Raw genomic sequence first — 11,267 nt, forward strand, 5'->3', positions numbered from 1 at the left:
CTCGCCGTTCACAGGTGCTCACTGTCAATCCAGCCAGTACAAAAGTAAATAAAAATCCATAGCATTGACACACAGAAAGTGCCTCGTAATCTGTAATCAGTCTTCCTCAACCAGCAGTTTGGGTTAGAGTCAAGACTGGACTAGAGCAGATTCATGGTAATGGATACTGTAACATCAAACCATTACAATGCCTTCTAGGCAGATTTTCAAAGAAAAAGCCATATCTCAGACTGGCCAATAAACAGAAAAGATTAAGATGGGCAAAAGAACACAGACACTGGACAGAGGAACTCTGCCTAGAAGGTCAGCATCCCGGAGTCACCTCTTCACTGTTGATATTGAGACTGGTGTTTTGTGGGTACTATTTAATGAAGCAGCCAGTTGAGGACTTGTGAGGCGTCTGTTTCTCAAACAAGACACTCTAATGTACTTCTTCTCTTGCTCAGTTGTGCACCGGGGCCTCCCACTCCTCTTTCTATTCTAGATAGAGCCAGTTTGCGCTGTTCTATGAAGGGAGTAGTACACAGCGTTGTATGAGATCTTCAGTTTCTTGGCAATTTCAATCATGGAATAGCCTTCATTTCTCAGAACAAGAATAGACTGATGAGTTTCAGAAGAAAGTTCTTTGTTTCTGGCCATTTTGAGCCTGTAATCAAACCCACAAATGGCGATGCTCAAGATACTCAACTAGTCTAAAGGCCAGTTTTATTGCTTTTTAATCAGAACAACAGTTTTCAGCAGTGCTAACATAATTGCAAAAGGGTTTTCTAATGATCAATTAGCCTTTTAAAATTATAAACTTGGATTAGCTAACACAACCTGCCATTGGAACACAGGAGTGATGGTTGCTGATAATGGGCCTCTGTACACCTATGTAGATATTCCATAAAAAATCTGCCGTTTCCAGCGACAATAGTCATTTACAACATTAACAATGTCTATACTGTATTTCTGATCAATTTGATGTTTTTTAATGGACAAAAAAAATGGTTTTCTTTCAAAAACAAGGACATTTCTAAGTGCCCAAACTTTTGGACAGTGGTGTAAATTGTCACAGCAAAATATTGCTTCAGCAACAGGATTGTAAAGTTTAGTCAATATTGTTGCTTGATCGGTGGTTATGCTATTAGCTGGACAAAAAAGTAGGATACACGAAAAGTACAATACTGTTAATATAACCGTGTGTTAGTGTGAGTTTTCAGTGAGTTAATGGAAATCACAGAAGCTTATCTGCGTATCCAGCGGAGGAAAATTCTCAGCAACAAAAGTGTGATCAAATTAAGATCCTATATCTGTAGTTGTGTTATCTATAGGTACATGTATGGGTGTGGATTTTAGCTATAGCATCTGGTGAGTGATGTCATCACTGAGAACACTTCTGGTAGGACGAAGAAAAACGAAGGTTATGAAACAACCTGGGACGTCAGAGCGAGTGACATAATCTCTAATCTAATGGCACTGCTTCCCAACTAATCCCACATAATCCACTGTAATTACGGACAATAAAAAGGGAACTCTTTAAACACAGATTTTAACTTTGATCACAATATTCAGAGCTCATTTCGATTATTAATGAAAATCTATTCACAACTCAAATGTGAATGCTTTGAAGTGCGCTGGGTGTGCATTAATTTCCATGGCAATAAGGAGCATGACATTCCAACTGATGAAGAGACATAACCTGTAAAGATCACACATTATTGTACAAGAGAACAAAATAAAGGCAGATTTAACTTTAATCCCCAGTTTGATGAGAATGAAGTACCACAGAGTTGCTTTATTTAATTTCATTTGAAGCTTCTCTCAGGGCTGAAATATACTGTAACTACTGTTAATAATATATCTAGTGTTATTACTAGAGTTAATATCCGTGCAGGATACTGGAACTTGACGTGTTCCCATCACATTTCAGTGGGGTCACCCAAAGAGGGTGGCCATTTTGATTTCATTACGCCTTTCCTCATCTGGTTTTCAATCTGCAGGTGCTGTTAGAATGATACACTGTTTGTGTTCAATAACAGCTTTATTAAGTGATTTTTGCATACTGGGGGTCAGACAGGGCAGCGTTCCAGACACATTGACATGTTTATTAGTCTGTTAGCAGACAGATGAGTTTGTCTGGTGCTGGCAGTTCTGTGCTCTTCTCTAATGAGGTTGAGAGGAGGTCTGCTCTGGGCAGGGGAGTTCCACACCGCGTTGACCTTTACACCCCACACAAAAATCCATCATAAGGGTCTGTGTCTGACTGCAAACAACCATCGCACCATCCACCCAGCGGACGCCATACATCAATCACCCTGTACTGGAAAGTGACGAGACTATCAGAGAAGGAGGTCACTATGAAGCTGTAGGGCTGAGAGTGTGTCAGAGACTAGCCTGGTGCCACATCTGTTTGTGCTGTGTAGTCTACTATGGTGGTTGTTATGCCTGCTATGCCTGGCATATCAACAACCATTGGAGTTGGCTATACAGCACAAACAGATCTGGGACCAGGGCTAGGCAGAGACAGAGAGAGCGGTTGCAGCAGTCCTCTCTCTACAGGCAATGATAACCCAAAGAGACTGCATCACTGTTGTCATGATGATCATGTCACCTTCCTCTCTGCTCCACTGTCTGAGCAGCAGTCAACTGCATCATTCAGAGCTGCCTCACAGCAATGAAACATCAGCCTCTGATGTCCATAACTACAAATGGAATGCCACTTACCTGACACCTATAGGGCCTACTACCGTTTCTGTAAACCATTGCATATGTATATTTTACTCCCCCTCAATGGCATTGCATTAGAAATATAACAGCCTCCAATTCCTCTTGGCTAATGGGCAGCTTTTTTTGTCACCTTGAATGGAGAAATTCATTTTGCATCTTTATGGGCCGCGTTGAAGGCTCGTAAAATATACGATTCCGGCGATCGCTAGAATCAATAGTGCTATTATCCATAGTTTCGTGTTTCAAGTATGGTTATGGATAAAAACACTGCCAAACACTCAATAAAGCATGACCTTCACTGGGCACCATGGACGAGGGAGCGAACACCAACAAAACAATTATCTCGCTTCGTTTCTCCCGTCTCTCCGCATCGGCTCATACATCATTGTTTATCAAAACGTAAACCCTAGCATTAATTTGAGCCGCTGCAGGGCCGGCTCCCTCTCCCCCCTTGTCCCCCAGATCAATGGTTGATTGCACTGCTACTATTTTAAACAACCCGCCTCTCCTATCTCTTCTCCTCTCAGGGCTAGTCCACTCCTCCAGTCCAGTCCTCCAGTCCACTCCTCCAGTCCAGTCCTCCAGTCCACTCCTCCAGTCCACTCCTCCAGTCCCAGCCCCAGTCTCAGCCACAGTCCCAGCCCCAGACCCAGCCCCAGTCGATACAGATGGCAGTCAGATTATGGCCATCGTTTATCACGTTGCAGAGGGTAAAATAGGAGACTATCTTTAATAACCAGCTATTAGAATGATGAAAGGGGACTTTGTTGTTTTATGAACAGTGCAGACACACTAATACACGCCTGATGTGTAGGTACTTCGGCATCGTCCATCTGTGACAGTCACGGACTGGAGCCGTCGCCTGCTGGATGGTCGATGGTCTGCTATGAGTAAGAGAACGAAGGACTATTAACCAGGATTTAAGACTATAGCCCCAATTCTATTTCCTTGTCATTTTCCCCAAATACAATTATTACGAAGCCTTCTAACTTCCTCAAAAAGTCACATTATTTTACTCTGAAAGGCACTGGGTGATACAAAATAGACCTTATCGGTTTCTCTCCACTCTCTGCCATCTTCTCTTTAATGGACTGGTTTCGCTCTACTTTAACGGACACATTAAAACATGTCAACGACTAAAAATCATTAGGCCTTAGAGTTGACATTTACTGTCAGCAGATCTGCAAGTCAGTCAGGGACACATCCCCGGTCCTCCTCGGTAGAAATGTCAGACGAATAAGGTACAAAACTAGTGACATCATCCACACGGTTGTTAAATGACACAACGAAGCGGAACATTCCTCTGCTGTAGCCTGGCAACGGCACTATGTCTGTCCAGCGTCCACCCACAGAGGAGGAGTAAGGGGACAGGCATCCCGTTTCATTCATCGGCTCCACTTTGGCTCCTTGCATGACAAAGAGGATGTAGGCTAATGTACACTGATGACTGAAACTCTGAATGGACTTGAGCTATGAGTAACTGTCGGTTAAACCAGGGCACCACAGTGTTTGGTGACCTGTTTGTGTGACCTGTTATGTCACCTGCATGCCTACTCCTCGTTATCTGTAGGTTAAAACTCCCTGATGACTCACTCAGACCTTCTACTTCCTCATTGTTTACTGAATGGTACTTTCTCTGCCCTCAGCAGTTCAAAGTATCCCGGGATTTCCTACACTAACACACTAGTATGACGGGTCAGTGCTTATAGACTGGGCTGATGCACTTTGGGAAGATAATTTACTGAATGTTACTTTCTCTGCCATCTCCCCTCAGTAGGAGGCCAGCGCACCAAACCTCTAAGAAATGACTAATAAAAAGCATTAGAACCCCACAATGGGTACGAGCCTGAAGCATTTGACATGGGACAAAGGGTTGCTAGGACCAATGTGAGTTGTGTGAGTTGTAATGTGATGAGGGATGCAGGAGGGCGGCTGTGAGGCTGTGACCGACTGCTAAGATTAAAGGATTATTTGCATTCTCAGTCCCATGGAAACTGTCGAATTTGAGAAGGTAACAATCGCTTCCTGCAAGCAAAGAGGTTTTATTAATTAAATCCCCCCCATGATCAGGATGGGAAAACGACATATGCAGAGGCTTCACGTCATCTCTTACTCTCAATGTAATCACATATAACAGTGATGTCTCAGAGGAAGATACATGTATTGTTACTGTACGGCACCATCTACTATCCACTGTCTCCAAGGACCCCATCATGTCATGAATCAACCCCACACAAGTCACGCTATTTCCAGCCAGCGGCAGCGGATGTGTCCCTGAACTCCACCTCCGCTCTGAGACGGATGCAGGTGGCTGGTAGAGGTCAATGGAGGATTATATAGCGCCTTTTAACCATTCCCATATTTTATATGCCCCACTAGCACACAGTTAATGAGGGCAGAATCCTTTCTCCCAGGACAGCGCTTAATACCCCCTATCATGGGGACAGAGGCCCTGTTGTGCCATGATGGAGCATCACAACCATCCATCTTGGCTCTAAAAAGACTCCCAGTTTCCTCTAGCTACTACCTCCTTATCTGCCTGTGGTGTGAAGCTAGTCCTCTTCTCTTCCCTGTGCGGCCCAGAGTTTAGAGCCTATCCCAGCATACCACAGTGGATTAGGCCCCTCACCAGTGACAATGACCATTTCTGCACTGTAGGCCATGTGACCTACTTGGAGATGGTCAATCTGTCACATTGGTTTGGTACCAACCTTTTTGATCAGCCCTTATAAAATGATCGCTACCCTAAACACCGTAGTCTGGAGATGTCTACGTGATGTAGTGCCTGCGTCTGTGATCTGAATCACATTGTAACGTTTCTTATCTCTCCAGAGTGGGTGTTTCCATAATTGTCCCCAGTCACCGTTTCAGGACATTGAAGGGAAAAAAATCCATAACATGAAGCACAATTTCAGGAAGGTGATTGTGAAAACCTTCCTTACAGCAGGAGCACTTTCCTCGCTCGTACCATCATGAAGCCAGAGAAAAAACTAATAACGATTTGAGTCATTGCAGAGCACAAATTCATCTCCCAGAAACAACCTTGTAATCACTCTCTCCCTCAGCTAGAGTTTAAAGGAAAGCTTGGGAATAAAAAATAAAAATAAGAATTAGATTGGGGAGTGGAGAGTGGGTGTGCTGTATTGACCTGTCCCGTCAGGTGTGGGTTATTGAACTGATGTTGCTCCTTTAAACTCTATTTGCAACGGTGGAGGTGGAGGTATGCAGGGCTGCACACCCAATAACAGCTGGGCTCCCAGTGAATCCTGGAGATCTGGAATGTGAAGCCCAAGGAGGATGGAGTCTGAGTCCCAGACTTCTCACCATTCTCTCCAAATAAGATTGACCTCACCTCTCATTTGTCCCCATGCAAGCCGTGGGCAAGACGTGTGTGTGTGTGTGTGTGTGTGTGTGTGTGTGTGTGTGTGTGTGTGTGTGTGTGTGTGTGTGTGTGTGTGTGTGTGTGTGTGTGTGTGTGTGTGTGTGTGTGTGTGTGTGTGTGTGTGTGTGTGTTTTTATTCCAGTGATCAACACATATTTGGCCTCTGAGTAAGAATCCATAAATAAAATGGCTTCTGGGGAGAATTTCTGCCATTGGTTTCATGTCTGTCTGAGATTGTTGTCAAGAGTTCCTCCACCCATACAGAGAAGGGATAAAAAAAATCAATATGACCGAAAAGGTAACTGGTACTTGGTAAGCAGCCAGCCTGGCCAGTCTGGTGATATTGTGCATTTAATCCAATTTATATAGAGGCCTCAATTCATGTGTGCAAAGCAGAAATGAAATTCTCCTCTGATTAAATGGATGTGCTTGAGGTTTATTTCCTTTGACGCTGGTGGTCCTCTACTACTCAGAACGTGAAGGGAATGGAAATGATTGGTCGACACGTCACACAACTATTTTTTTCTGAATAGGAAATATTGATAAAGCATGACATACAGTCCAAGCACCATGGCCTTCTTCCATCTCTGGGCTGTAACAATTACAGTTGTGTTTCAGCTTGAGGATATTCATCTGCTAATGTCTTCCACTATTTACCCAAGGACTACTCTACAGACCTGTTCCATTGATAGTTATTCACACTGTGATCATTTGAGGCTCTCTCTCTCTCTGTGTAATGGGTACGTGCTGGTGGCAGGGAAGTCAGGCGCAGGAGAGTGGACTTGGTATAAACGGAGCAGTTTAATAAAAATTAAAAAACTCCAGAAACCAACATATACAAACTAAAATAAGCGGGTGCAAAACCGGTCGCACACCAGAACATAACTAGCACCAATGCATAGAACAAACAATCACCGATAAGAACATGAGGGGAAACAGAGGGTTAAATACACAACATGTAATTGATGGGATTGGAACCAGGTGTGATGGAAGACAAGACAAAACCAATGGAAAATGAAAAATGGATCAGTGATGGCTAGAAGGTCGGTGACGTCGACCGCCGAACACCGCCCGAACAAGGAGAGGGACCGACTTCGGCGGAAGTCGTGACACTCTCTCTCTCTGTAGCACAGCAGATTAATAGCTTATTGAATCGGTTTATACGAGGCTGCAATAAATGTGACACCGTTATACTCAATTGATAATAACATTATCAATAGAGTGGGCACCAGCACCCTGTTCTCTCACAGGACACTTGGGAGCAGTGCCAGTGTTGTAATACTCAAATCCAGGTTAGGAACTTGACTACAACGCTGGGCAGTCTCAGCACACTGTCATACTGTGCTGTCAGTTTTTTTTGGCAAGGAAAATATCAGATATCGGTATCAGCCAAAAATATCCTATCGGTGCATCACTAATAATTAATGTAGCAGGTTAGGAGACAAAAATGCTGTCATAACTGTCATGATCCTTTTTATGTCTCTATTTTGTTTTGGTCAGGGTGTGATTTGGGTGGGCATTCTATGTTCTGTATTTCTAGGTTTTCTATTTCTTTGTTTCTGGCCGAGTGTGGTTCCCAATCAGAGGCAGCTGTCTATCATTGTCTCTGATTGGGGATCATACTTAGGCTGCCCTTTTACCCTCTTTCTGTGTGGGATCTTGTTCTTTGTTTGTGTGCAGGGAGATTGCACATCGAAGCTGTTCGGTCGTTGTATTCGTTATTGGTTTGTCCTGTTTAAGTTTCAATTCGTAATTAAATTATGTGGAACTCTAAGAAGGCTGCGCCTTGGTCTCTTCCTTCCGACGACACCCGTTACACTAACCTGCTACGAAAATCACTTCGTGTTCGTCTGTCCCATGTACTATCAGCTCTGTAATGCCCTGATAGTGGTGTGAGACTGGTGGAGGGGTCCTGATACTCTCCAGAAGGCATCCGTCACTGAGACGAGTCCCAGGGAGGATAGTAAGAGGGAACACTGCATGTCAAACTACCCAAGCTCATTAGAACCTAGGGGGATTGACAGCCATTCTCAGACCCAATGAGGCTCCTAGTTGCCTGGCTGCCTGGGAGAACATTGAACGGTATGAGAGAAATAATGAATCACTAAGCCTGCGTCCGTCGCACTGCCTCCCTGCCACTCTCCATCAGAGAGAGAGAGAGAAAGAAAAAACTTAGTTGAGGCTGTTGGAATTGCTTGCTAATAAAATGCCAGTAACCCTTGGTCTCTGACATATTTGAAACAAATTGGATTTACTTTAGGATAATTTTTCATCTAGATTTAAAAGTATGTAACATATAATAACAGCATATCTCATTGGGTGACCATGTTTGTATACTTATACCCTATTAAGTAATACTACCATGTCTTCACCAGCAGTAAGTAACAGTCTACAATGTAGTTTTGCAATGTTTCACAGTAAAAACTGTTTCTCTTTGCATATTTACCGTATATACGGATACCAGTTGGTTTGACAAGACAATACTTATTATCTGACTGTTAGATTGTCATTATGTGGGTTGGTAGCACAGGAGGTTGGTGGCACCTTAATTGGGGAGGATGGGCTCGTGGTAATGGTTGGAGCGGAATAGGTGGAATGGTATCAAATACATCAAACACATGGTTTGATGCCATTACATCCGCTCCATTCCAGCCAATATTAAGAGCCGTCCTCCCCTCAGCAGCCTCCACTGGTTGGTAGTATTGTGCATACACCCCTGAGCCTGAGCCTTAGTTTCTGTCTGGACCAGGCAGAGTGAAATGTGACTGTAAGTTTCGGTTTTGTTGCCTGGCAACTGTCCATAATGGGAATGACATATAGAAACTGCTGGTCATTGTGGGTGGAGTCCATTTCAACACTATCAACCTGCACTTTGATCCAGCAAGCCATCACAACTTACATCGCCTCGTTGATCAATTCTAACATCGAACCAAGAGGAGGAGGGCATTTAGGGACAGACACTGGGCCCCAGCACTCTGTTCTCTCACAGAACACTTGGGAGAAGTGCCAGTGTTGTAGTACTCGAGTCCAGGTTAGGAACTTGACTACAACGCTGGGCAGTGCTCAGCAAACTCTCATACAGTGCTGTCAGCTTAAGAAGAAGAGGACATTTTGGGACAGGCACGGGGAACCAGCACCCTCTCCTCTCCCCAGAACCCTTGGGGAAGTGCACCGCACACTCACTTTGTACTGTGGAAAAACACTCTTTTCACCACTTCCATTAGGAAGTGACTTTTTTGCTGCAGGTTAGGAGAACTTACTCAGCAGTTTAGGATAATTAATGTAGCAGGTTAGGAGACAAAAATGCTGCCCTAACCTGCTACGAAAATCACTTTGTTTCGAAGTTGTGTGAAAAGAGTCTGTCCCCTGTACTGTCAACTTGGAGCCCCAATGAGGCCCCAAGTTGCCTGGCTAACTGAGAGAATGTTGGACAGTATGGGAGAAATAATCACTAAGCTTGCGTCCGTCGCACTGCCTACCTGCCACTCTCCATCTTAGAGAGAGAGTCAGAGCCAGAGAGACAGAGAGAGAGAGACTGGAGACAATAACATTTAGTTGAGGCTGTTGGAATTGCTTGCTAATAAAATGACAGTAACCCTTCGTGTCTGACATATTTAGGACAATTTGTCATCTAGAATTAAAAGTAATAACATAACATAATAATAATAACAGCATATCTCATTGGATGACCATGTCTGTATATTTATACCCTATTAAGTAATACTACCATGTCTTTACCAGCAGTAAGTAACAGTCTACAATATAGTTTTGCAATGTGTTTCACAGTAATAACAGTTGCTCGTTGCAATGTCTGGATACTTACTGATATCTAGTGGTAAAGTACTGTTCTCACAACACAGGTACTAGTAGGTACTTCACTAGATGGAATCGATTTTTTTGTTACTACTATTGTTGTCGTTTTATGTCACGCTAGTCTGTACCATATATTTCCTAAGAGATATTGGAAAGGTGACAGCTGCATACAGTGCATTCGGAAAGTATTCAGACCCCTTGACTTTTTCCAAATTTTGTTAACGTTACAGCCTTAAATTGTTTTCTTCCCTCATCAACCTACACACAAGACCCCATAATGAGAAAGCAAAATCAGGTTTTAGAAATGTTTGCAAATGTATTACAAATTAAAAACTGAAATATCACATTTACATAAGTATTCAGACCCTTTACTCAGTACTTTGTTGAAGCACCTTTGGCAATGATTACAGCCTTGAGTCTTCTTGGATATGACGCTACAAGCTTGGCACACCTGCATTTTGGGGAGTTTCTCCCATTCTTCTATGCAGATCCTCTCAAGCTCTGTCAGGGTGGATTGGGAGCGTCGCTGCAAAGCTATTTTTAGGTCTCTCCAGAGATGTTCGATCAGGTTCAAGTCTGGGCTCTGGCTGGGCCACTCAAGGACATTCAGAGACTTGTCCCGAAGCCACTCCTGCATTGTCTTGACTGTGTGCTTAGGGTCGTTGTCCTGTTGGAAGGTGAACCTTCACCCCAGTCTGAGGTCCTGAGCGCTCTGGAGCAGATTTTCATCAAGGATCTCTCTATACTTTGCTCCGTTCATCTTTCCCTCAATCCTCAGTCTCCCAGTCCCTGCCGCTGAAAAACATCCCAACAGCATGATGCTGCCACCACCATGGTTCACCGTAGGGATGGTGCCAGGTTTCCTCCAGACGAGACGCTTGGCATTCAGGCCAAAGAGTTTAATCTTGGTTTCATCAGACCAGAGAATCTTGTTTCTCATAGTCTGAGAGTCATTTAGGTGCCCTTTGGGAAACTCCAAGCGGGCTGTCATGTGCCTTTTACTGAGGAGTGGCTTCCGTCTGGCCACTCTACCATAAAGGCCTGATTGGTGGAGTGCTGCAGAGATGGTTGTCATTCTGGAAGGTTCTCCCATGTCTACAGAGGAACTCTGGAGCTCTTTCAGAGTCACCATCGGGTTCTTGGTCACCTCCCTGACCAAGGGCCATTTCCCCCAATTGCTCAGTTTGGTTGGGTGGCCAGCTCTAGGAAGAGTCTTGGTGGTTCCAAACTTCTTTCATTTAAGAATGATGGAGGCCACTGTGTTCTTGGGGACCTTCAATGCTGCAGACATGTTTTGGTACCCTTCCCCAGATCTGTGCCTCAACACAATCCTGTCTCGGAGCTCTACAGACAATTCCTTCTA

This window comes from Salvelinus namaycush, chromosome 6, assembly GCF_016432855.1.
Source record: "Salvelinus namaycush isolate Seneca chromosome 6, SaNama_1.0, whole genome shotgun sequence".
In the NCBI taxonomy this organism is placed as follows: domain Eukaryota; kingdom Metazoa; phylum Chordata; class Actinopteri; order Salmoniformes; family Salmonidae; genus Salvelinus; species Salvelinus namaycush.